The sequence below is a fragment of the Dendronephthya gigantea genome, unplaced genomic scaffold, assembly GCF_004324835.1.
Source record: "Dendronephthya gigantea isolate DGI-Jeju-01 unplaced genomic scaffold, DenGig_1.0 000099F, whole genome shotgun sequence".
Lineage (NCBI taxonomy): Eukaryota > Metazoa > Cnidaria > Anthozoa > Malacalcyonacea > Nephtheidae > Dendronephthya > Dendronephthya gigantea.
Genome location: NW_021163109.1, coordinates 1 through 27,219, shown reverse-complemented (window position 1 = coordinate 27,219; position 27,219 = coordinate 1). Strand labels below are relative to the sequence as shown.

Here is a 27,219-nt window from a genome sequence, read left to right as displayed (position 1 = left end):
AAAATTAAATTTTCTTACACCTCTCAATGTTCTGGTCATGCATTATCGCGCTACAGTAGCACAAATTGCTATTTTTTTGCGGATTTTACTCCCCTTTTACCCGAGCCCCAAAAATTCTGTGGCCGGTGAGTAAAGGCTTTGATGCTTCACGGGGTTGAGGGGCCCCGCGCTGAAAAAATGCCACGGGCCCCGCGAAAGGTTAATCCGGCCCTGGTTATAATATACACTATCAAAAATGGAAGTATTTCAGGTCTTCTCTATGCATAATTTCTTCATTACATCCGAAGGTTTTTCATGACAAAAGTTTGCATTTCAGGACAGGCTCGTGGGAGTCACTCAGCTTCTATGTAGTCCAACTTGAGGAAGCACTTGCTGACGCAGCTATGCTGAGTCTTGAAATACAGACGTTTTGCACAAGACGTGAAAACCTAAGATTTGCCGTTTTGAATCAGAACGTGGACGACATCTTAAATTGACATGGGTTAGTACCCATAGTATAGATGCCCGCCATCGTCGCGTGTTCCCATCCTGCATGAATAGTTTAAGATCCGCCGTATATTCCACAGTTTCCGGCACAACAGGAATAAAAATTATCGACTCCTTTAGTAAAAACAAGCAAGACGCTTGCTAAACGTTTACTCTAAATTTATAAATAAAAGCAGGCACTGCAAAAACTGCGCAGGTTATCTTCAAGAGGGGAATTGGAAGTCTGCATGTGAATCGTACATTGCTCATACCCATTTTAGCCATATTATTTTAAATTTTGAAATATATGAACTAGATCGAGTACATGCACAGAATATGCGTACTTTCGTTTACTTTTAATCAAGTACACTGTTGCGTGCAGTGTCGCTTAGCTTCGATCAAGTACGCTTAGAAAGCGTACATTCACAAATATTTGGGTATATGCCGTACGCATAATAAAACGCACTTTTAGTACACTTGTTTAACGTCGTATGTCATAAAACATTCTTCACCCGAACCTGATCATGATGTTAAGCACAAAAAGCCGGAAGTCGATGGGGCGATGAAGATAGCGCGAAGAAACAGGAAGTTGAATTAGTCGCTGAACGCCAATAAGATGGCCACAAATATGTCACGTGCATGCTATCACGATTTATTTCGGTTGGCCAAAATTAAGATTGGCTGCGTGGAAGAGACTCTTGCTATATATAGCCGAGGAATTAGAACTGAATGCATGGGTTCTCAACACAAGCAGTTGTTTTTATGTCGTATCCGCGTAGCGACATTTTAGACCTATGATTATTATCCTACCTCATTTGGACTACCTATATACTGTATATCCGATTTGATTTATTACCAGTAATATACGTCAAGGGCAATATAATAAAACAGACGTGGACAGACGTGGACAGGCAGACTGCGGAATGAATTGAATTAAATTTTATTGCGATGTCGTTCAATTAACCTAAGCTCGAAAAAAAATTTGAAGCTTGTCAACATTGTTTTCAGTCACTAGCCATAGCATGCCTTAATCAATTTTGGAGTATAGAAATGAACCCGTAGTCCTAACAAAACTGGTTCACTCTATGCCATGCAGAAAATGTCAAAGCTGTTTTGAACCGTGGAAGAGGCCGGTCATACAAAATATTAGAACAGCGCCAATTTTTGTCAAATCCTATATCGTGAATCGTGGTTGTATGCACATTGATGTCGTTATATCAATACGATATCATATTGACTGGCTCCAGACTCTTGACCCCCCCCCCCCTACTGTACAAACGTGCATCTGCACGAAACTAGTTAGTGTGTTATATCAGCACGTTATAGTGCAGATTCTATATATTTAACTATCTCAACCACTCGGGATACGAAATACGAAACGTATCAGACGTTATATCACGGGTGAACATTCAGTCAAGGTCAAACTATTATTATTTTCTAATTTGTTAATTGATGCAATGTATGATATAAACTGAACTGAATTGGCGTGAACTTTGCGACTTGCATGTCGAGGACTACACGCTATCCACGGAGGCAAGTGTCGATATTCCTGAAGCGAAAATTCTTCAAATTCTTCGTTTCATTGAAGCATAACATTCTCCTTGACATTTGCTGGCCCTGGTTCATAATTCCTAGGAAATTTGGTCCCTCTTCGTGAATTTAGCCTCCCCTAAAACATTGTTTGGCCTACGATTTTAGAGCTAGAAAACCGTAAAGTTTATAAAAATTAAAATTAACAACAAGAGCTTTTCTTCAACATTAACAGCTTTAGTGCAGGTAATTTCTTGTGTCTAAATTCAAATTGTAATAACATGGTCGCCTTGGTTTCTTTTGTTTCAACAGGAACGTTATAAATGGCGTATTTCCTCCAAGTGCAGGAATGGGGGATATTTAGTTCTAAACGTACCTCAATATATTGATGAAACAACGAATTCAATTACACGCAACTTTCAATCGTTTTATTCTTCGTTCGCTGAATCTATTCAATGACAGAATTCACAAACAAAAAGCTTCATTAAATTCCTTATTCAAACTGTGATCTTATCGTAGATTCAAACTCAGCAAGGATGACCAGCCAAGATCAATGTAAGTAAAGTAGAAACAATTGCAATAACAAAAGAAATCCGTAGGGCAGAACTGATATGAATATTCAACCCCCCCCAAAAAAATTATCCTGGCAGCTTATTTTTAGACTATTATTTGTTCATATATAATTATATATACCTTTAAATTTCTTTCGTGTTCTGCAGCTTCAAGAAATTCTCGATACTTTTTGATCGTTTTAATTGGGTGAAGTCGACCAACCTTGGAAATTTTGCCAGCGTTTCCAACAAGTTGGGGGCATCCATTGTTGCATTTTCCTCGTTGATGTTGTTGTTGCTTTACCATTTTCAGTGTGATGATACGTTGTTTATTGTGCGACTAAAATTTCTCATCTATAAACAAAGAGAAAAGACAAGCATGCATTCCACATGATATGCTCCTTGAGGACACAACATGCTACGATTTAAAGCTGGTCATTCATAGAGACCTCGAATTATCATGTTCCGACGAAATATCTTGGCTTTTTCACTTCAATATCCATGGCTCACTTATATTTTTACTGCATTCGTGCTTTTGCCGTGTTTGGTTTATATTCAGGGCTGCAACGTCGTCCGGTGGTATAGAAGGGTAATACACGTTATCGGAAAGTATAAGTAAAATATGCGCGCGCATGTTAATTCGTGTTTGGGAGGTAAACAAAGAGTGGACAAAACGTAGCTGCACGTTGGGAAATGTAGACAACGTTTTAAAAAAGTTATTTTATCACTTACAAAGTTTTTTTTTGTAAAAAAATTGATGTCTACACATTGTGCTGTACTTGGATGCTCCAATGGAGCTTATCAATTGCTGAAATGGAAGCAGAAATTGTGCGAAACGCACGAAGGGTTGAAACATGAATCTTGCTCTTGTACTACTGAACCATTCAAGTGAGTAGTTTAATGTTTACCTAATTTTTATTCAGCGAGTGAATTAGATAAAAATGGCAATTAACTTATTCAACATAAATTATTTTATTGTAGGCTGTTCACATTTCCTGGGAAAAAGAAAAACCCTGAGGATAGAAAGAAATGGCGTGTTCTTATCAATCGTCAAAGCAAAACCAATAAATTATGGAGCCCAGGTTCAAAGTCCAGGGTGTGCTCAGAGCATTTTGAAGAAGGCTGTTCCTATCCAACCAAAAATTTGGGATATGATGCAAGAGAAAAAATGTTCAAACTTTTTCCATCACCGAAGAAGAAACGTAGACGGCTGGATTATGTAGAGGAGGTGCCATCAGACTTATCACAGGTACTTCCTCCTGAATCAACTGATGAACAAGATGTTAGTAACTAATTAACATAGAGAACATGGCATGTCTGAATTAGTGGATGAGAGTGTATCATCACAGATAAGTGAGCTGCAGAAAAAAGTAGAGGCTTTGACTTTAGAGAAAGAAGCTTTAAGCAACACTTTGGATGAATCCCAGAAAGTTGCCAGAAGCCTAGCCTCAAAAAACAAATCAAAAAGCTGGAGAATTTGCCTGATCCTTGGTGTTATTGTATATGCTATTTACCACATCCTCTGATATTTCCAAAGTCAATGTAAACTTGCTGACATTGTTTTCCAAGGAGCTGTTTTCATCATACACATATGCATCTGATTTTTTCATAACTGAGTGTGACAGGAGGTTATTAGTATCAATACTTTGCACACTAGATGTTCTCTTTTTCTTAATTTCCATGATTTCTACAAAGCGAGATTCAGGGATGTGGTCTTTTACAAGACTGTATATTTTTTTCCGCATTGATTCTGGATTTTCAACCTCTTTCGTTTCATAAGGTGAAAAATTTTTGTAAGCAGTGCAGTTGGGTTCATTTTCTGATGTTCCTTTTCTTTTTCTGTAACTTGCTTTCACAACAGTGAGTTCACCAATTGGCTTTATAGAAAGAAGTGACTTTGTTGCAGCAGGCACATTCCATGTTGATAACTTGCTGGTACAAGTAGGTTTTGTTACGCCACTTGAAACAGCAGCCTCTATCCGGAAGAGCATTGCTGTAACATGGTTACAACTTCCAAGAAGGCCGGCAGTACATGTACAATAACCACTTACAATTTTTCCTCCGGGTCCCTTCTTTTCAGCTGCAACCCAAACATTATAGGGAGTTGAAGATGTTCTTTGTGAGGGTGTGACTTTACATTTTAAAAAACATATTTTGCTCTCTACAATCACAGGGTGTTAGAAAATCTCCTTGACAAAGTCACATGCGAAATACCTGTAACTTTTCCCTTCTTTATAGTCATTGTTTAAACGATGCAATAAATCATCTGGTGCGTTTATTCCATATAGATAGTTTGCAATATTGTGATAATAAATAGGAGGCCATTCCTGAAGACCACCATTCTCTTCTCCAATCCACTCTTTTTTCTTAAGTGTTAAAGGATCTGGCAAAATGGTTTTTCCGATTATGAGTTTCATTTTGTATTCTTTCTTGGTAGATATTAGTTGCTGTTCAGCAGTTATACATTTTCCTCCCACGCCGCAAAGGCCCTAAAATATTAATAATGTATTTTGTGAGGAAGCCTGAAAAATTCAAATTTAGGGAGTAGCCTAAACGCATCAAAGTTTATAAAAGGTATAAAATAAAACGCACCTCGATACTAGTGTCTCAAAATCACCATCGGTTGACTTTTTACGTAATGAAAGGAAATCTCTCAGTGCTTCAATTTTCATCAATTTGAAATCACTTAGAGTCATATCAAGTTTCATAATTGCAACATCTGCATCCCGGCTTCCATCATCGCTGTTTTTTGCCATTTTTGTTGGTTTAAAAAGATATTTTATAAAATACTTAAATATACATATCATATACATTCCCGCCCTCGATGACTTAAATTTCATGTAATTTAATTGATATAGTGGTTGAAATATTATTACTACGCGCGGCCATTTTGAATTGTTTACCTCCATTAGCGTGTTGCTATGCAACAACGGAGCGAACATTCCTAGTTTCCGATAACGTGTATTGCCATAATTTATATACTAGAAGTTACTATCGCAAGTGAAGTGCTGCCTTGCAGAATGCGGTGACTTCTCTCTCGGGGTCTAACATGAGGTCACCAAGTTTCGGTTGTTCATAAAGCTGGTTAAGCCACAGTTAAGCCTAGGATATAACCTAAAATACAAAGCAAACTTCCTGACAGCGTGTCTATAAATTTGGAAATATTTCTTCAGAGATCTTGTCTGGATCGATAGGAATTTACTTCTCTGAAGTTATGAAATAAACAGACGTGCAGAAATACACAAACTAAAACAGCAGGTTAAATTTTAATCCAGGTTTGCGCTAACCCACCTTTAAACAACGTTACCAGTCGCAATGTAATAAAAGTAAGTTTATCTTTTGGGACGTTAAAGTCTGCATACATGAAGTAAAAGAAAAATTGTTCGAGTTACCGGGGGTTCGAGTTAATTTACAACCGGAGTTGGTGTCAGATTACATTTATTATATTAAGTAATACGACTAATACAATGGATAAGATATAAAATCCAATCGAATCATTCTTCAAGGGATATCAGGCCTCCCAATATGAATGGTCACCGAGAGTCGACGACATTTTAAAATTAAAAAGATCGAAAGAATACAAAAGGAACTAAAAAAGCTAGATCAATAACGACCGCGGCACTCCACAAAATCTTTTAAAATTTATAAGCATGTACATACAATTATACACTGATTAACTTGTTGTTATTTTGATAGTTTCCAGTTGTCAAATTTCTATCTTCTCACATTTTAAAGTTTGCTGATCTATGATTCGAAACCAAAGTTCGAGTTAACCGGATATATTTGACCAAGGGGAAACAAAATTTGTTCGAATTAGCGAGGAGTTCGAGTTAGGCGAGTTCGAGTTGAGTGTCAAATTCAAGGGGAATTGGATTTAGTTCGAGTTTATAGCGAGGAGTTCGAGTTAAGTGAGTTCGAGTTAGCGGGGGACTACTGTTCTTCAAAATATTGACAAAGAATCAAAGATAGAAAAATCGGAATACTTTTATAATAAAATATCAAAAAAACAAAGATACAAACATGCTTGTACATGTAATGTTTATTATAAGTAATAGCATGACATGAGGGAAATTAGTGATTAAATGCCCCGAAGGCGAGGGAGGTTTGTGTGATTCCCGAGGGAATTACACAAACCTCCCGAGCCTGAGGGGGCATTTAATCACTAATTTCTCTGATGTCATGATATTAGTTTGTAATATCATGATCAGCGAGGGTGACGTATCGTATAATTTTATGTATTGTTAAAAATTCATATGTGTGCATCTCATTGCTTGCATGCTTGCTCATGCTTACAGAAGCGGGCGAATTATAAGGGCGAATTAGGAGTTATTAAATAAAGGCCCGCTCTAAACAATAGAACCCGAGCTGATCATGATATTACTACAAGGTAAATAACAATGTTAATATAAATAGGTTGAAGTCCATATTTGCTTCATAAACAGAATTATTGAACATAACAGTATTGAATATATATCTGTTGTCCTGGCCATAGTTTGGTTTCTGGCCATAATTTCTGTCTTTGTCTCTCAGGGGACATGCAAATTAACACATAATATAGATGAATATTGTTTAACATTGTTTAGACAGTTTTCAGAGAAATGTCAGTAATTCCATTGCCGATGTTGTCATAAGTGATGTCAAATTCTTTTAGACAGTGATCCAATATTGACAACACTAACTCTTCTTCAGATGCCCTGTCGAGTAGCAGGTCAGATGAAATGACTGTGAGGAATTTCTGAAGGACTTCATTGGCTAGAATGAGGCGGAGATTTTTCGTTGATCCACTTGGTTTGACTAGTACTTTGGCATACCAGAAGCTTTTGCAGTTGGCTGCAAATTGCACTAGATTGCAAGATTGGCAAACAGCTTTTTTCCCATCAATGTGAACTGATCTTTTGTTACATCCAATACATGCAAAAGACTTTGAAGCATTCTGGACTCCAAGAATGGAACCTGTGATAGTTGACGTTGTGTTGACATCTTCTTCCAATTCGACCAGTGGGACTGAAAAGCCTTCACATTCTGTGGCTGAAAATAGCTCGTTACGTGGAGTATTGAGATAAGTTTCATACTTTGTGACTTTTAAGCGAAGATTTTTAAACATATATGTTTTCTTTGGTTGAAGTGTGTTGACATACTTTCCCCAAAGCACAACTTTTACAGAAGCAGTGTGATCCCTAATCATTACTTCTTGTTTATTTATTTTTCCTGAAAATTGTGTTGAGACTGTTTTTACACCTGACATATTGGCTGCTTCACCTTTAACAGAAATTAATTGCTCGCCCACAAGGGAGTGAATTGATGACAAGAGGATAGGCTTTCCACTTGTGCTGGTGGCTATCTCTTCTGAGTAAGGAAAAGCTACTTCATTCAATGGAGTGACATTTGTATATTTAGTGATAATCAGGTCATTGTCAAGTTGTTTTTTAAAATTTGACATCTTGACTGGACTTTTTGCGGTGGCTAAGGCTTTTAATTCATTCCTTTTTTCAGGTGAATAGCATACTGCTTTCATGGATTTTTCACTAGATTGTACAATGCAATTGAAGTATCTTCTATTGGAAGACTTTGCCTTTTGAACTTCTGTCACATTATGCAAATAGCAATCAACATAATCATCTATATAAATTTTAAATAATTGTTTTAATCGGATTATTAAAATTATTATTTATATTATATATAACTTTTAAGTGAAGATTTTTTGTTTTTGAAACTGTTCAGTTGCTTTTCTGAAATTTAGGAACAAAACGAAAACAGTGTGAATTTAAAATGTTAGTTACTGCCCTTCCTAGTTATACAATGCAATAGAATAGTTTGTGATGTCAGTTGTAAATGTTTTTAGGACGAAATCAGCGGGTCATTAGGATGTTTGAATTGTTTTGACAAGAAATGTATTAACTTTATTAACCAATTTTCACGTTGAAATAATGGATGCAAGCACTAAAGTATAGCCTTTTGTCAACAAGTGGAAGGACTAATTAATAAAAGGACGCAGAGTCATTAGACTGGCATGTTAATTTATAGATTTATTAATTACGCACGATTAGAATACATTTTAACTGCCAGAGGCAGAGGGAACAAGATTTTTGTTTTACATAATTTGTTTTACACCTTATTTCTGTAGTTTCATCCGACCCACATTTCAAAATTCAGCGTGAAATATTAATATATTTCTTACAGAATGATTGAAAATTCTTACAGTGTCAAAACATTTCTGGTTTAAAACAATTCAAAGAGTCTTGTCTAGACGTTTGAATGCTTGTCTAGATGTTGTGTCCACATGTCCGCAGCCGGGAAGTGTTTTTAAAATGCTAGATGCCAGGCAGTCTGGCATTTATAGTTAAAAAAACACATATGCATTAAAACAATAAACAGATTCCATTCATAACCTCACCCCTAATCTCTAAGGCCCGTTTCATACGCCGTATTTCACTAATTTACTTGTGCAGAATAAATTTGAAACGGAACGAGGTTGGCTTAACCCTTGAAACTTTAGGAAAGTTACAATTGGTCAGGAAAAAAAAACTTTAAAAGATCTAAAGAAAAATTCTAAGAACGACGTCAAAGTTTTAGAACGCTTCAGCCGAATGTCTAGCCCGCTGAGCTAAAAATTCATCGCAAAATAACCTTTTTATATTGGTAAAATTTTTATTATGACACTATGCATGTTTCAAATTTTTACTGTTGTTTTTCAAGGCAATTTAGAGGCCACACGGCGACACCTTTTTTGTTTAGATTTAGTCCCACCCCATATGTCAGCCTAAAAGCGCTTAATTAAAGTGAAATACATTATCAAAACAACACTGTTGTTTTGATAATGTATTTCACTTTAGCGCTTTTAGGCTGACATATGGGGTGGACCAACTAAATCTAAAGATAAAGGTGTCGCGGTATGACCTAAATTGCCTTGAAAAAGCCCAGACTGAAACGTTTTGCCTTTGCAGGGAATTTTCCTACGCAAATATTCTTGCCTTTGCAGATAATTTTCCACGCAAATATTCTTAATATAATCTGCACAAAGTTCGGCTCTGCATAGAAAATCCGCGGTATGTCGTAAAAACTTGTGTATTTCGTGACTTTTTTCTTTCCCTGCTGGCAGAGGCAGAGGTCTCAACTTTTCCCCAAAAAATCCACGCATTTTTATCAAGAAAGAATACCTTTCTCGCACAAAATAAATTCTTTTCGGAGTCTGGGACAAAACTAGTATTGTCATTCTAACCTAAACTCAACTGGAAAGCGTAGTAACCTTTTCGTTTTTTTAAAGTATTTTCTTGTACGTCCTCCGTGTCTATCAAACATGTTGTCTGGCAAGTGTTTATCCGCATCAAACAAGTTCGCTATCGTCATTCGCGATCGCGGTACAGAAAAGCTATTTATGATCAGGCCTCTTCTCAGAGTATTAAAAATCCCAAAAGTAAACGTACCTGCTGAAGCTTGGTTCTGTTGATTTTTCTCATCCATCTGGTAAAATGTAAACTATAATTTAATAGTTATGAGCCAATAAAAATACATAAAACTTGTAAAAACCTAAAGCAAAGGCAATGACAATTTAAGCCGCGGCTTATTTTCGCTGGTATAAATGGCCCGCCCTAATCAAATGTGTCTATAAAATACAATTTAACACACGTGCGGTCGCACTGTGAACACTAGCAAAGGACTAATTCGACTATCCAGTATACGTGGAATCGGGCAGTAACATGGTTAAAGTCACAAAAAATTACAATACAAACAATGCAACATACCGTTATTTTTTTCTGTTGGAGCGAATAGGAAACTGAACTGTTCACTGTGATCTGAGAATGAGATACCGAATGATTCGAACCCTGATTTGAACAGCAGACTTGCCGGGATGTCACGTGATATATTTCGACCAATACTGTCACAGTACCGAGCATGACATCATGCACGTCTATTTTACTGTTTTTTACTATCACAAGGGAAGTGCTGCCTTAAAGGATGCAAAAACGTCATGCAAAACTGCACGCTAATCTGAGTTCTCAAAGATTATTACGTTTGGGAATCTAGACTGTGGGTACAGTCGCGGCACAGAAATATTGGATATTTGACATATTAGATTACCTAACATTTGAAACAGTCATGACATGACGCCAGCGTATGCCTATATAGATCAGTGGTCTATAAAACACAATAATACGCGTGGTCTTTTTCACCAAAATTTCTTATATTATAAAATTCTTTATAACAATATCATAAACATAAAATCAACAATGACACATATTAAAATTAGAAGTTCGCCTTTCGATACCTTCCGTTTTTCAAAGTATCATTGTACATGATAGACAAAGAAAGTTAACATTACACATACAGTACATTACATCACATCACATTACTCATTAGTAACATTACACATCACATTACATTAGTTAACATTACACATCACAACACAACAACAGAACGCAATGGAGAATTCCGACAAATAACACTGTATGTGTGTATTTTGTCCAAAGTCAAACTACGAATGCTTGAAAAATAGTTCTCTTTAAGTTGTGTCGCCGAATCATAGTGTTTTCAGTTTGAACAAGTCAATAGTAATTCCAATATTTTCGGCAAAAACCAGTGTCCAGTAATGCTATAGTGCTTGATAATCCAGTTTAACAAATTAAATGATGTTATTTCGAATTACCAGGTCCATGACGGTACATGAATTTGGTTCAGTTGTCCACTGATACCGTACGACCGACCGACCGTATGTCTCTTCCTGTATTACTCTTGTTTCGCGCAAAATCATGTTTCTTGACTTTCTTACACAAATCATTTTCATAAGATGACTAACACACTACAGTTTGATAGTGTTTTCGTTATTTACTGTAATGCAATTGTTTGAACAGTCTGGTTAAATTCCAATGTTTTTGGCAAAAACCAGTGTCCAGTAATGCCATTGTGTTTGCTAATCCAGTTGCTCTTTCATATTTCTATCCAGAAGTAAGAATCTACAAAACAAAAGAACATAATTTTTAGAATACACTACAATAGCCCTAGGCCTAGCCTAATGAACGTCGTAAAGGGGGAGTGAAGTAAAAAAAAAACTTACCATATAACGCGTTGATGAACATACTTTCACACATACAGTGGCAATAAATATACAATTAATATAAGATACAGAACACAGTTAACATACAGAATAAAGCGTAATGCGACCTATAACAGAATTCCATATCTAATTTCAAACTCCATGGTTTGTCAATTTAAAATGCACTGCTATTGGTAGTCAGTGCTAAACGATCTAGGCGGTTTTCTTCCTCAAGCCTGTATTGTAAATTAGCCGATGATTTCAAACTTGTTAATCGTTCATATGTCATGGGTTGAATGACGCAAGATGAAAGGGACTTCACTCTGCTTATGGCAACGTATGAAACTCCAGCAGTTCTTTCTGATTTCCCAATATCTATCCAAGCTTTTGGAAGAGTAAGTCCTTGGCTCTTGTGTATCGTTAGAGCCCAGGCAAGTCTCAGAGGCAGCTGTTGCCGCTCATGAAAACCAGTTTCCGACTGTGAGGAGACTGTGATTGGACATATTGGAACGCAAGATGGTTTGTTCATATTAAAAACAGGACCTCTATAGTTCTTAAACTCAATAATGACCGCAATAGGCAAGTCAGGTGGTTGATGGTTGTTCTGATAGACAATATCAACAACTGTTCCAGTAGCTCCATTACAGAGGCCAACACTTGACCACAAATTCATGGTTAACATAACTCTAGCACCTTTTGCTAGAAATACAACAGGTTCCAACCCAGACATATCATCTGAGGACATCTTTTTGGCCAATGCAGAGGAATGGCGAGCATTAATATGAGCAATTGGATGCTCAAGTTTTGTTAGCTGTTCATTATTGTAATTTGCAACTTGTTCATTACTATAGAAGAGTCTAGTAGCATCTTCAAAGTCACATAAGTTGGTGACATTTGATGGTTGACGTGTCAGAAGTAATTTCCAGTCATCGACTGTCGACTCACCTTTGCGAAGTCGTAACAACAAATCTCTGAACTGTATTTGTTCAGATGTCATACCTTGCACACGTTGATTTACAGTGAGCTTAACAACTTTGTCAAACATATGATATGCTTGATAACCTTGTTCGCCAACAGCATTTGATGGTTTAGCATGATAAAGAGGCTTATCTGCTACTGGTGGCAATTGACCTGGATCACCAGTTAAAATTAGTGATTTTCCACCAAATACTTTGTCATTATAACCAGTTGCTTGTTTGCAACGCTTGTCTATCCAACCAAAAGTAACTTGGCCAAGCATGGAGTATTCATCAATAATGATGTACCGAATGTTATTAACACTCTCCTGTAATCTACACAAGCTTTGTCCTGTTAAGTCTTTATTGCCTCTTGAACCTATAGGTAACTTTAACAGGGAGTGCACAGTTACACCTTGAATGTTATAAGCTGCTTTACCTGTGGTAGCAGCAATCGCACATTTACTTTGCAAAACATTTCTAAGAGCATTAATAAGGTAACTTTTACCTGTCCCTGCAACACCATTTATAATTAGACATAATGGATCTTTTTCAGGTGATGTATCATCAAAATGAGACTTAACAATGTCAAAGGCAAGTTTTTGCATTTCACTAAAACTGTTTAGGTCAACAACATCATATTGCTCATCAATAATATATTCCTCTTTGTTTGTTTTTATCCAGGTTGGCATTTCATGGATTTGTTGTTCGGAATAATTGCCTCTATCAACATGCCAATCATATGTTGACTCTGGTGTTTGTTCAGAGTTCTCAAAAGGAGTGTGAAGGTCTGATAATATCATCCACTCTTCTCGTGTTACCTCCCTTTCTTCAGAAGGTTCATCTTCTGGTTCTTGACTTTGGATGACAGCTTGTAATTTGTCAAACCAGTCTGGGACATTAGATTGTCCATAAGGTGTTTGCAAGAATTGTTGCCAAGAATTGATTAAAACGTCGTCAGTTGGTTCTTGGTCACCCCACACATTGTTTTGGGTTGTTTGCCAAGGTTTATACCTTAAGAGTTGATATTTACAATATAGTCCAAAATTTGGACCTTTGGGATTAGGAGAATAAGTTGGGAATATTCTCGGTATAACATTATCTGGCAATCTTATCAGTTCATTGTTAACAACTTTATATGTTGTGGCAAATTGAACAAAATTCATATTCATGATATTTTGTGAACTGTCATATTGCTCACGATTAGCGTACACATCGAGAAGTGAGTAATCGGTGCATGACTCACCTTCTTCAATACTTGCAGTGTCACGTACTCTACGTGAACCATTTAAACTAACAGGTATCACATTAAATGATGAGCTATGAAGTTTTAAAGACAACAAATGATGCATTGTCTCCTGAGCAGCATAATCTCGTTCACCAAGAGATCTCATAACTACCTTCTTAATAGCTCTGCGAGGATCAGTATTACTGTCAACATTTTGCATAATAGAGTTAAATGCCTGTTTCAATAAAGGTGACCTTGGTTCACCTTTAGCAGCATATTTTGTGAGATATTCAACACAAGCATAGTGATCGATAACAACTTGAATATCACAATTTGCTCTCCATCCCTGGAGTTGAAGTCGTTGATGGTTATTTAACCTAGCATCATTTCGTTTAGTCACAATTTTTGCTCTATAATGTTCATTATCACCTGAAGTGTGGATTTTTTCAAATTCTAACTTTGTCTGTGGACAATTATCAAATGGGAAATGAAATCTACATTTCAATTCAGTCTCATTTGACTTTTTTCTTAGACAATAGCTAGTACTACAACGAGTGTGTCGTTGAACCATATTTAACAGATCTACATAATCTGATTGTTTTTCATGTTTAGGAATGTCCTGATGCTTTCTTTGACATGGATGAATCTCAGGTCTTATCCACATATCCTTATCTGGTGGATTAGGATTGACGGTTGATAGTAACCAATCAACATACTGACATACTGTGTCAGCTGCTTCCTGACCAGCTTCAATATCCTGATCTAGTTCAGTTGTGTCAGAACAATCATTCTCATCTTTAAATTTTTGAGCTAAGAAACCTTTCAAAGCAGTTTGAGTAAGTTGACACAACCCTGGGTCATTATTTAGTTTAGCAGTACCATGACAATGAATACTACCTCTACCTTGGTATTCATATCTAAACCAGTGCCATTTTGCACCAAGTGTTTCATAAAGCCATTGTTTTACAAAGCTTTCCAATCTCTGGGTAAAAAACCAGTCTACAAGATGTGGATTATTAATGACATTTTGTCGCCTGACTTGACTGGTAGTATTACCAGTCCCACAATCAGAACCAGCATTAAACAAAGCATGTAACTCAGGCCAATGCATGTCTGCAGAGGAAAAAGTAAAAAATAATGTTGGTGCTCCAACAGTAGTTATTATAGCTTTGAGTTCGTCTTTTACTTTATTCCAGTAAGCATTAGTGCCAGCAATGTTGCCGACATATCTGGACACTTTAGACATGAATGCATTAGCAGTGTTACTGGCAGCCATTTCTCGCAGTTCATCAATGGTGAGATGTGCTTCACCTGGGTTTTGTTTTAGGAATATCCCACTTTGTTGTAAGATTCGTTTTCTCTGAATCATGTTAAATGCCCAGTAAGAAAATCTGGGATGTTTGGCAAACGGTAGACCCATTTAGCATCAATAATTTCAGCAAATTTAAAAGATGCTTTATCCGTTCCTGAAGAGATACATCTCTCAAAGTCCTTGATTAGTAGGATCACCTTTTCCCATCTGGAAATAATGTTGGGAAAGCCATTGTAGCTAGATGTGATATCTGATACTCGTTTAAAGGTTCATTTTCAACTGACGGCCATTGCATTGGGTCATTTTCAGTAAGCTGACTTCTAACAGCTTGTATCTCCTGTTGTTGTTGTTCACCAACAGGTAGAAAACTACTCATTTCTGTAGAATCATTATACACAATATCCTCTGTTGGGTTATCAGTAGGAGGTCCTGCATCAGGAGAACAGTTATCACCTGAGACTATATCATCATCAGTCTCAACAGTCATAAGATCTGGTGGTACACCATTCTCTGGTAATAAATTTAATGCATCTTCATTAACTTGTAAGTTAGCATAATATGGATTATTTTGCATTAGCCACATAACGCTTCATGTACTTTCTGTTTCCTCACAGTAACATCTTTAAATGTGTCATTTTTACCTTTAGCCTTGACAATAATTGCAGACAATTCTTTTGGATATCTTGGCAATGTTGTTGCAAGTTCTTTTACATTTTGTGGCAGGTTGATGCAATGCCCTGAGTAGCCTCGTTGTCCACCAGGTTTGATATAAACTCTCATGATTGGAAGAGCTCGTGCAATCAACATTTCCTCAATTTGAGTCAAACCTTGTAACTGTTGTGGTATGGGAGAAGGAATCATTGAATTTTCAACTGAAAACTTTTTGGGAGATTTTTTATCTCTGAAGCATCGTGAGCAAACATAATCATTAGATGACCTAGCTTTAGACTTCAATGGCCATGCCTCATAACAAATTTTGCATTGACTTTTGTGCAAGTCATTAGATTTATGAAATTTAGCTATGTTAGCTTGAGCCCAATTCTGTTCTTGAATGCCACCATTCTTATAAATGTCAAATTCTTTCAAGTAGTTTTCCTGAGACATAATTGTAACTTTGCTTTTCCTGCTCTGTTTAGAATTTTCAGATTGAGATCGTTTTTCAGCAATGGTTTCTGCTCGTTTTCTTTTTCTATACTCTCGATCTTTCTCGAGTCTAGTTTGCCTTTCAATTTCAGTCTCTACTGCTTGTTTCAAGTTGTGATATTTTCTAGCATTTTCAAGTCTAACCTGTGTCTCACTTTCTGTTTCACAAGCTCGTTTAGCTCTTCTGTAGTTTCTGTCTTTTTTTAGTTGCTTAAGCTTATCTATTGCAATTCGCTGTGCACTTGTATCCACACTATTCTGCATTGATGACATAGCAGTCTCTTTCTCGGTTTCACTCACAATAACCCCTTTGACTTCAAATGGAATCATATGCATGCCAGGATTTCGAGATACAGTATTTTGAAAATACACAACAAGACTTTTTATATCTTCAATAGACACTACTACACATTTTCCCAATGGGTGTGGCATACCATATAAATCTCTTGAATGGGAATCAAAAATTTTGAAATTCTCTTCAGAAGTTTTAAAAATTGCAACAGTGTTAGCATTTATAGTCAACAGGCATTCCCTACAATTCAGTTGTAAATTGGAAAATAGACTACCAAGAGCATCTTCTAAAGTGTAGTAAGGAAAATTGGTGGTTCCCATAAATAAATCACCGGCTAATGGGTCACTGTATTCTAAATGATACATGCTATCAAAAATTGAAACTATTTCTGGCACATCAGTTAAAAGCAAAAAGCTTTTATTAATAGACCTACTTATAAATGTATAAAGATTATCTCCAACACAAAGTATGCTATTCAAAAGTGAAGAATCCCAGCAAGTAACATTTGTTATATAATTATGAATTATAGCAGTTAAAGACATTGCTACACATTGTTTACCAGAATTTTCTCCGAATTTCATTGTATCACCTTGACTAAAATTGGCACATATGGTTTTTGTGGGATCAACCACATTAAATATTGTTGGTCCTGGATTTTCCTCAACATCATTGGCCAATCTCAATAACAGTGGGACATACACATTGTTGCATGACATTTCATTAAATGATATAATCATTTCACTTCCTGTTTCAATGCATCTTGCATTTGCTGCCAAATAACTCATGTACAGAAAAAGTACTTGACAAAATAATATCATTAATGTAAAGAGCAAGGAAAAAAGTATGAACACTATGACATCACTACCATATTTACCTGCAAGCAAAGGTAAAGAAGCTTTCATTCTTATGTTGTTGTGCACTCCAATTCGAACACGATATTGCTCAATTGACTCTCCCATTTTCGTTATTTGGTATTTCAGCACCAGATATTAAGTTCTTCTCACAAGCACAATGGCTTTGTCTTGTTAGTTTAATAGCAAACACAATGGCTTGCTTAGTTTGTTTAACGAGGACAACACACTCGTTTAGTTGTTTAACGAGGATCACACACTCGTTTAGTTGTTTAACGAGGATCACACACTCGTTTGGTTTGATTTTGTAACTGATATATCCAATCACTGGATATAGATGTCTGGTCAAATCAGTAATTGATTTATATTGACCAGCACCAACACAATGGTTGCTTATCGAATCAGAAATAATTCTGATAAATATTGACCAGTGCAAATACAGTGGTTTCTGACTGATTGTCTCTTCGCTCACTGTCTAAAAGTAAAAAAAAGAAAGAACCTTTACCGTATAACTTTTGCATTAATTAAAAATTTATAATTATGTATCACACTATTATACTTAAGTTAAATTTAAATTTATAATTATGTATCACACTATTTATAATTATGTATCACAAATTTATAATCACACTTTGATATTAAAATATAAATGTATGCAATATAAAATCCAATTCATATTTTCAAAATCAATACTTTTGTGCTGGTTTTGTCTTTCGTTTTGGTATTTTTTGTAACTAAAATGGTTATTTATAAACTACAACAAAATGTTTAATAATACAAAATATCGCCTAAGTTTATTGAACATGTAAATTTTATATACAGCACTTGTTTACACTAACAGTACAGTATACAGTAAATAGCATGCTCAATTTTATTAACAATTTCATATTAATTCTATTGGCATGAGTGACTGTAGAACACTTCAAAGTAAGTAAAATTGTTGAAATTTCTGTTGTTAAAAATGGTTTAAAAATAATGAATAAAAGCCGAACGTGTTTTCAAACCTCCGGACGCATTAAATCTACGACTTTCAGACCTTTCATTCCCATGGAGTAATAATGTGACTTTTTCTACAGCGTAAATTATAACCAAACCATAAATAAAAGAAAAATTAATACACTATAGTCAACATACCTTCTCCAAACCGCTTATTTCTTCAAAAAAACTCCGAAATATAACCATATGAGAAGCGCTCCCTAGCTTTATATAAATCGCAAACACCGAAGTACAGCTCAAAGCCTCGAACGGTAAACAGCGTAGTTTCTACAAAATAGCATCACTCATACGGCGTTTTCGAGTTCTGACACAGTTATTCGATTCTACTCTAATTATATTCGTGAAATCCCTGTGTATGCCAATTTGCAACTGTTACGTCATTTTACGTCATAATCTGACCGACATCACGACACAATACTCACAAAATCGAAATTCTGCCTGCAAACATAAATACGTCCGCACGGGGGAATGGGTCGAGAATAGAATGCCACCTCGCTTCGCTCGGCAGCAAAAACTTGTATAGAAGGCTACATTTTTGCACATGCAGGTCACCCCATTTTTAGACAAATTTCATATGAAAAATATACTTTGTCCTTTTAAATGGGGAATTTCTAACGGCATATGCCTTTAGACAAGATCTCAGTCGACGAAAGTTAAAGTTTTGCTCGCGTATAAAAGAGGCCATATATTCGTCATTAGCTACGTCTAACGTCCGTATTCATCAACAGGCTCACTCACACTCTCTGAGTGTGACATAGACATTTTGTTATTTTTAGTCAATTAATATATGGAAAGCTATAAGAAGAATAAGATCTCCCACTCAATGAGTTTGAGTGTGAGGAGGCTTTTAAAATAGAGGGGTAAGTCGTAGTTCACCGCAAGTTGTAGAATATTAATAGCGAAATGATTTAGCTGTCTACTCCAGCAGTATAGTCATACGGGATGGATATCTGAACATGACTCAGGCATGCCATGTCACAAATGTCAAAATGCACTTATGTTTCTTCGTTAGGGCCTTGCTCTGCATGGCTTCTCGCGTGTGTTCACACTTAAAATGTGTTTTTGGTTCTGCACGAATATTTACAATTCTAAAGCACCCGACCAGGTATCAGATATTCCCTTTCCATTGTGTTACAGTGATTGCCATTATACCGGCTTGGAGCCGATTGTTTAAAAGTTTCGTAACTTTCGTTCTCTATATTTACTCACAGATCGCCAATTTTCATGATCTTTTTCGCGCTAGCTGTATTCCAAGTATGCATGCAGTAAACTGTTTAAACCCATGCAGGGTCTTAATTGTTTGCTTTAAGCAATATTACATTATCGACATTGCATGTGATCGACTCCATAGTGGTTTTCGACAAGTCATGTTATCAAGTCATTTTTATTGAAGCTATAGTAGCTACACTTTGCCTTTGGCTTCTGAAGCTTAAGCCTTAGTAGATATTAATAGTTAATCTTTAAAGATATATCACATGTTTTCACATAATCACATTAATAGAGCTATAGATGTATCGAATGTGAAGTTGGCTTCAAACTTGAATTGGCAATTGTTATAAAGTGTGGAATTTACATATTAACGTTGTTGTAAGATCCACAGCTGTTACGATAACAAAACCTCCGAATATTGCCCTTATTCTCCTTAGTTTTCAAAGTCACCTACATCTTACTGACCTTGCTTAGAAGCAATCAAACGTATCCATACAAATAGTCAAATACATGCACCAGAACACTCGGATATTAAGGAAAAGTTATCCAGTTTATCCAAGTTAACCGAGACATCGCTATCGAAGGAAGCGACGCCGGGTTTGTTGCTTGAGTGAGTGCCAATATAATTACTTCCTTACCTAAGAACTCCGGATGTGACCGGTAGAGGCGCATACTTTCGAAGTAAATCAATAAAATGTGATGAACAGCTGAGTACATTCAAGAAGACGTCATCTCTTAGCGTCGCTTCTTCATCGATCTAACTTTTTTGACTTGTTTTGCTCTAAATATCATCGCTTGACGTCATGCTGCGATGCAATGTTAACACTTTCTACGTACATGAATAACTTTTCCCCGAATTTGAATATTAGCCGGAAATCACTACAGAGTATCGAATTACTGCGAATTATTAAGCGTGCAAGCTGAAAAATTAGCTTAACCACGGCGAGAATCGAACCCGAAACTTTCCAGGAAGGGTCTAGATGAAGCACTCTGCAATTTCAGCTGAAATTTTAAGATCGGTACATGCGAGTGTAAGGGGATCTAGATCAGCTTTTTATAGAAAAGAATTTGAAGTAGTAGACGATTTTGGACTAAATGTTAAGATTGCAAAGGTTTTTTAAAGTAGGTTTTAACTTTACATGCGAAGTACTCCTTTTCTATAAAAATTAGGAAGAACAACAATCATTATGACTTTCGAAAAGAGTTTAAACAGTCCATCTGAAAATGCATGGTGATTAGAATAGTTAATTTTGGTCTAGTTTTACTTAGAATTCTTTTAAATATGTATATAGTTAATTTTATCATAAATTACATTAAAGTTATAGTTCAGCTAAAATTCAGCTTATTATTGTGTCTGTTTCTGACAGTGAAAGCGAGAACCAACTTCTATCGCATCCCCGTTCTCCAGTGAATCTTCAAAACACTCTCTAAGTATATGTTTGCCGCCATCTATACTATTACATCCGCGAGCTATAGCCCTTGCAAGCGTGCAGCAGCAAAACTCGCGAACTCCCGAGATGCAGCTAGAGCATGGATAACAAAGACCCTAAAGGAAGGCAAAGACCGTAAGGGATGGCAAAGACCGTAAGGGATGGCAAAGACCGTAAGGGATGGCAAAGACCGTAAGGGATCGCAAAGACCTTAAGGGATGGCAAAGACCGTAAGGGGGAAAGGATATAAGAAAACGCAGTGCCTAATTTCTTCCAATTAATAACAGCCCATGCATTGAGCAGGGTTTCAATCGTCCAAATAATGATTGACTTCCACTATAGCTCATGCGCAGTCATAAGAAAAAGAAATGTAATGAGGTGTTTTAAATCACTAGGCGCATTCATTTTATTTAATATTTGGAAAATACAATTAATATATCTTATCATCAAGTAAGAAGTATTTTTTGATTATATTGAATCAAAAACGGCGTATAACCATGTCAGTCACAACAGAAAAGATAACCCCTATAAACCAGGCTTTGTGTACTACTTCCCCAGGACGGTTTCTGTCCCAGCTGAGAGTGAAGAATGCATGGTTTGTGCGGCGAGTTACCTAGAAAACAGCAGGAGTCTTATGAAAGGAATAAACAGCTCGTGGGCATTGTTCGTTTAACAATGTCGATCTGGGTGATGCATAGGCTATATAGCGCTTGACAAAAGGATAAGGAGAGAAAAGTTTGTTCTTTACGGTAATAATTGTATCGATTGTTCACCAGAAAACTAATCGCAAAACTTTCCTAACAAGAGTGTATACCTGCAAGTTTTGCAAGAGAATACAATTGCAATATTTACCGAGTTGTAACCATTCGTTGTCACTATCTTTGACAGGCACCCAATGATCTCCTTGAATAGGTCCACCACTGGGAGTTTTACCGTCTTTACATATATCTTGAGAGTTGCAGAGTTGTTTTCCATTGGACGTGCATATTGAAACTGCTTGTTGATATGAAGTTGTAGGTGGAACATTCTTCATTGAAATCCCTGCATCTAAAATTAAATTATAGTTATCAAAAAAAATTTGTATATGCCCGTAAAACGACACATGATGCATGAATGTAACCCGTATCACATCAGATACATTAAGATCTCATGAGTTAATAAAGTTTTAGACGCCACATGCCATTTCTTAGATTCATAAATTCTCGCGTTTTATTTGGAAATTGTCAGCATTTCATGATCAAGCCTTGGCAGGTGTAACTTCAAAACGCGATCGGTTAAATGTTAGAAGTCTTCCCATGGGCTAAAACATGTATTTAACGTTTGTTATCGTACTAAACTTATGCATGCACAGGATTGATAATATACGAAAAGTTTTCTTTTCGATCATCAGTTCGAAGGAGTTTGTTTTACGTTCTCCATACATGCTCCAAAATCGTAAGCTCTCTTTTATTCGAAAGCGGAAGAGAAAGGTGAACAGTTGAATGATGGAAAATTTGCTATTATTGAGCCTCTAATCAATAATTTCATTCAAAAGCCAATTTTACCTTTGGGTTCTACTTGGCAACAGGGAAGAATTCCGGTAACGCCAGGGGCACCAGTTTTTAATCCCCATGCGGGTTTAACCCCGATTGAGCTGTGAAGTCTGCAAGGAGGATGTGGAGATTTACCTGAAAAAATTGAAGTATATATAATGCTTAAAAAATGATGCTATAATTTGTCATCCGTTACTACAGGCATATCTGAATATTTTCTTACCAACTTGAAGCCACTCATTGAAGCTGTCGCTCACAGGCACCCAGTTATCTCCTGCAATTGGTCCGCCATACGGTGTTTTACCATCACTACACAAATCCTTTGAACTGCAGAGATTTTTGCCTTTGTTACGACATTTTGTTTGCGCTTGTTGGTACGAAAGTCTATTTGAGACTCTTCCCAAAAAGATTTTAGGATCTTAAAAAGAGAAACTTACATGTAATAGCATGAATATTTATATTCATTGCAAGAATTTATCATTGTATATTTTAACTGCCAAACGATGACGAAACTGACGACGATCGTCAAATTATCGTTCTGTCGAACCTCTCAGCTCAGCCGGCCTAGCAACAAGATCATCTCCACGTCTCATCTCATGTTGTAAACATTTCTTATATAAAGTCCCACCTTTCACTTTTATTTTGCAGCAGAACAAATTTCCTTTGAAGTTGTTAGCACTATTCCATAATCCCCAAAGAGGTTTTTGACCTAGAGAGCTGTGGAGACTACATGAACGATGACGGTTTCCTAAAAACATCATTAAAAATAGTAAGAATATTTAATTTCTTTGCGAGCAGACAATTTGATATAATATAGGAAGAAAAGTCTAAATAAATTGTAGGGTAAAAACATTGTGGCACTGATAACGTTCATTGAACTTTTAAGAAGGAGCCAACAAGTATAAAAATTGACAATGTATTTTGGTATCAAGATACCATCTTCAGGTTTAAAAAATAACTAGCGTACAAATGGCAAAACATTTCAACGTTCTATAAGGTTGATTACCATGAAAACCTACTAAAATCCTTACGACTAATTGTTCGATGGTCCAAGCTCATACATCCGGCCAACTATTTATAGGTAATAATTTATGGGAAGAAACTTGATAATTTTTCACCGCAAATTGTTGTATTGATGTATATAGCTAATATTATATTATACCTCACATTCAAATTGTCCAATCAAAAAACATTATATATACCATGTGACCAGGAGATTTTTCGCGGTATCGCAACCCAATCCCCTGACACTGATCACACTGTGATATTAAATTTATCTCACGCGACGTCTCGCGAGGACAACACGCACCCACTGAAAATATTTGCGGGAATAGTGTTGTTTGTTTGAAATCAAGAAATTAACGATTCTGACGAGAAAATTAACCATATTCTCCACGAAAGACATACAGAAAACGCAAAAAGTTGACTAATGTTAAAATATACGTTTTACGTTGTTTGCGCCTTCTTTGAGTATTTTTACCGATTTATAGATTATAGAAATATTAAATTCTTCGCCGAATTTCAGTATTGATATTTCCCTCGGGCGAAGCCCTCGTAAAATGTCATCACTTCGGGAAATATCTCACCGAATCCCCACACTCCAGGTCAATAAATGATCAATATCAAGATCAGGATGTTGTTTTTCGGAGCATGTTTCTCAGTTCCTTCATCTAGAAAAGGTTTGATTACTATGGCTCAATGTTAGTGCCAGACGCTCAGAACTAAACATGCAGAGGCTGGTCTGACAGTTCGCCATGCTGTGGTATCAATATATTCAGACTGAAGATTGGTGAAACTGGTCTGAATGCCCTCCTGGTTGTGAGGAACTTCTGTTACTCGAGTCAGAAAGTTAATCCGGCCGGGTTTAGGGGTTAAGACGATCCGGCAGAACCATCTTTAATTAATACCTTAGCTCATCTTGACGGTCTTTGCTCAATTAAAATTATAATTCAAAGCTTTTCCGATAACATATCCTTGTTAAATTGTATGTGAAATTAAATTTTTGATGTCATTTTTTTTAGGTTTTCTTAAAAGTTTGGTCTTTTCTGGCAAAAAAATAAAAAACCAGAATTTTTGTCACTTGAACATTCCATCGGGCGGTCACTGATGCATGCAATGAGACACAGTGCAATCGCTCGAACTATGCTCGAATGAAAACACTATTCATTAATCAATATTATATACTTTAATTTGTCGGGACAGAAGAAGGAATCCGGAACATTCTGACCATTCCACATTCTATAATCATCGCTTTAACGCTTTTTATGCATGAAAAAACTGGATATAAATACAATATGACGGAAGGAAGCGTACAATTACAATCATCCAAAAATACGTTTATGCATATCTATATGTAGCTGTAGACGTAGAATTAAGTGGTAACTTTATTACAATATGCCTACCATGATTAGTGCCGGATATACATGTGACGACTATAGATTTTATAGATATACTCACATTATGCTATAACATATGATCATTCAAAACAAATTTTTAACTGCATGTATATAATTATGTAGACCGCGATATACAAATCCAGTCAACAAGATTTGTGCATTTTGCATGATTTAACTTACCAATCTGCGCCCATTCGTTTGCACTGTCACTCACGGGTACCCAGTGGTCACCAAGAATTACTCCAGTGTAAGGAACTCCATTTTTGCATATTGTTTGAGAATTACAAAGCAGTTTTCCATCCGATTTACAGTTTAAAATTGCCTGCTCATATGAGAGTGTCTTCGGAACTGTCTTTACTGTAATTGCATATTCAGCATCTGAAATTTCACAATTTCGAAAGGTGACACCGAAAATCTTATATATATATATATATATATATATATATATATATATATATATATATATATTATATATATATATATATATTATATATATATATATAATATATATATATATATATATATATATATATATATATATATATCATAATTTAAACCGCTTTAAGTTACCAACCTGTACACAACAATGCCGCCGAGAGACTCAAGACGCCAAGCAGAACTACTCCTTGAGTTAAGAGATTGCTCATCATTTCATAAAATTTCTAAAACAAGGTCATATAATTTGTTTTTATTATGCACGGCGTTTCTTACACTTGAGAACATCTCTTAAAGGTAGAATTGCATTGCAAGTTGCAAGAAAAATTACACCGTGAACATGGGTTTAAGCAAAAATTAACACTTAAGAGATTGCTTATCATAAAATTTTCCAAATGAGCTTCTTCACTAGACACTGTTCGATCTCTACATACCTGACGTGTCTTCTCCAAGCGTGAGAGTATGGTTACTGGGGACTGGCGTATTTGTAAGATTAGAGGGAATATATATAGCTAGACGTTGTAGCCTTGTATTAAGATTGCGTTGACAGACGTGTGTTCAGTGCGTTCAATCTGTGCTGAGTGAAGCACGCGCATTACTGCGATAAAATATGGCAGCGTCACAGGATGTTTATTCATGTTTGGTCTTAAGGATATAAACCTTAAAACAACAAAGTCATTTCATCTGAAAATAATCACTAGTGGAAAACATCGTTTTTCCTGTGTGCTTGAACGTATTGATATACGCGTGCACACGTTAGAAAATGAGACATCTCAACCCGATCAATTATGTTTTAATTAATTTTGCACAAAAAACTTATTTGCTTGAGGGACGTGCTGGGAGGAAATCTTTTTAAGAGGATAAATATTAAAGTACAACATATTGTAAAAATTTATACTTTTAGGTTATGTTAACACGGGGCGAATGAATTTGAGATCGTGCTGGAATTCGCCTGGTTAGGACCTTTACTTCCCATTTCTGTGCAGTGCGTGTCATCACCTAACGACACGCACTGCACAAAAATTGGATACGCAAATGACTCGCACTGCACAAAAATGGGAAGGAAAATCTAGATAGGAAATTTAAGTACGAACGTTTTTAGTGACGTTATATCACGCGGTTTCAGTCGAACTATTATTATTTTCTATTTTGTTAATCGATGCAATACATGATATAAACTTAACTGAATTTGCGTCAGCTTTGAGAATTGTTGAGGACTACACGGTATTTACGGAGGCTAATTCTCGACATACTTTCCCTTTGACGTTTTGATTATCGAAGTAACTCATTTGACCCTTTGACACGATGTTTACGAGCAGTTCAATTTTGAAAAGAAGCAAAACAACTGATCTGGCTTGGCTTTGGCAGTGCCAATTTAGTAGCTATTATTACTTCACTAACAATAATAATCATTTTTTCTAGCTCTCAGAGAATGATTCTGTAAGATACTCCGGGGCTTGCCCGGTTAAAGCTCTGAATGTCATAACTGCTTTCCTCTTTTCTATGTCAATCTCAATTGGTACCCAATTAAGTTACGTTCCATAATTTGGGTGGAACGAATATCATATGTACTTGAAGTTATCACACGTGCGGCTCTCGTTTGTAATTTTGAAAGTTTAGTTATGGTACAAGATCAATCATCCCATATTGTTGAACGATAATTAAAGCGAGGTCAAACAAATGCATTATACATGTTTAGTAATGTATGCCTAGGAACAAAGGAACTAGGTCTTTTTTAACAGGGCAATGTTTTTTGAATTTTTTTTTCATTGGTCATTATTATGTTTATCACACTTCAACTGATTATCTGAAAATGATGCCAAGAGACTTTCCCCTTGTAGCAATACTGGACTATTGTCAAT

General features: G+C 36.1%; 1 long non-coding RNA gene across 2 annotated transcripts; it reads right to left on the bottom strand.

The window, feature by feature from the left end:
- Window positions 1-1,773: 1,773 nt before the first annotated feature.
- LOC114534404 lies at window positions 1,774-20,313 on the bottom strand. Of its 2 annotated transcripts, none has more exons than XR_003688127.1 (4): window positions 20,203-20,313; window positions 2,689-2,900; window positions 2,372-2,443; window positions 1,774-2,165 (listed from the first exon to the last, which is right to left on the bottom strand). It is a non-coding gene; the product is annotated as an uncharacterized LOC114534404 (long non-coding RNA). The 2 variants fall into 2 exon arrangements; XR_003688126.1 differs by having other exon boundaries at window positions 1,774-2,134.
- Between the last annotated feature and the right edge of the window lie 6,906 nt (window positions 20,314-27,219).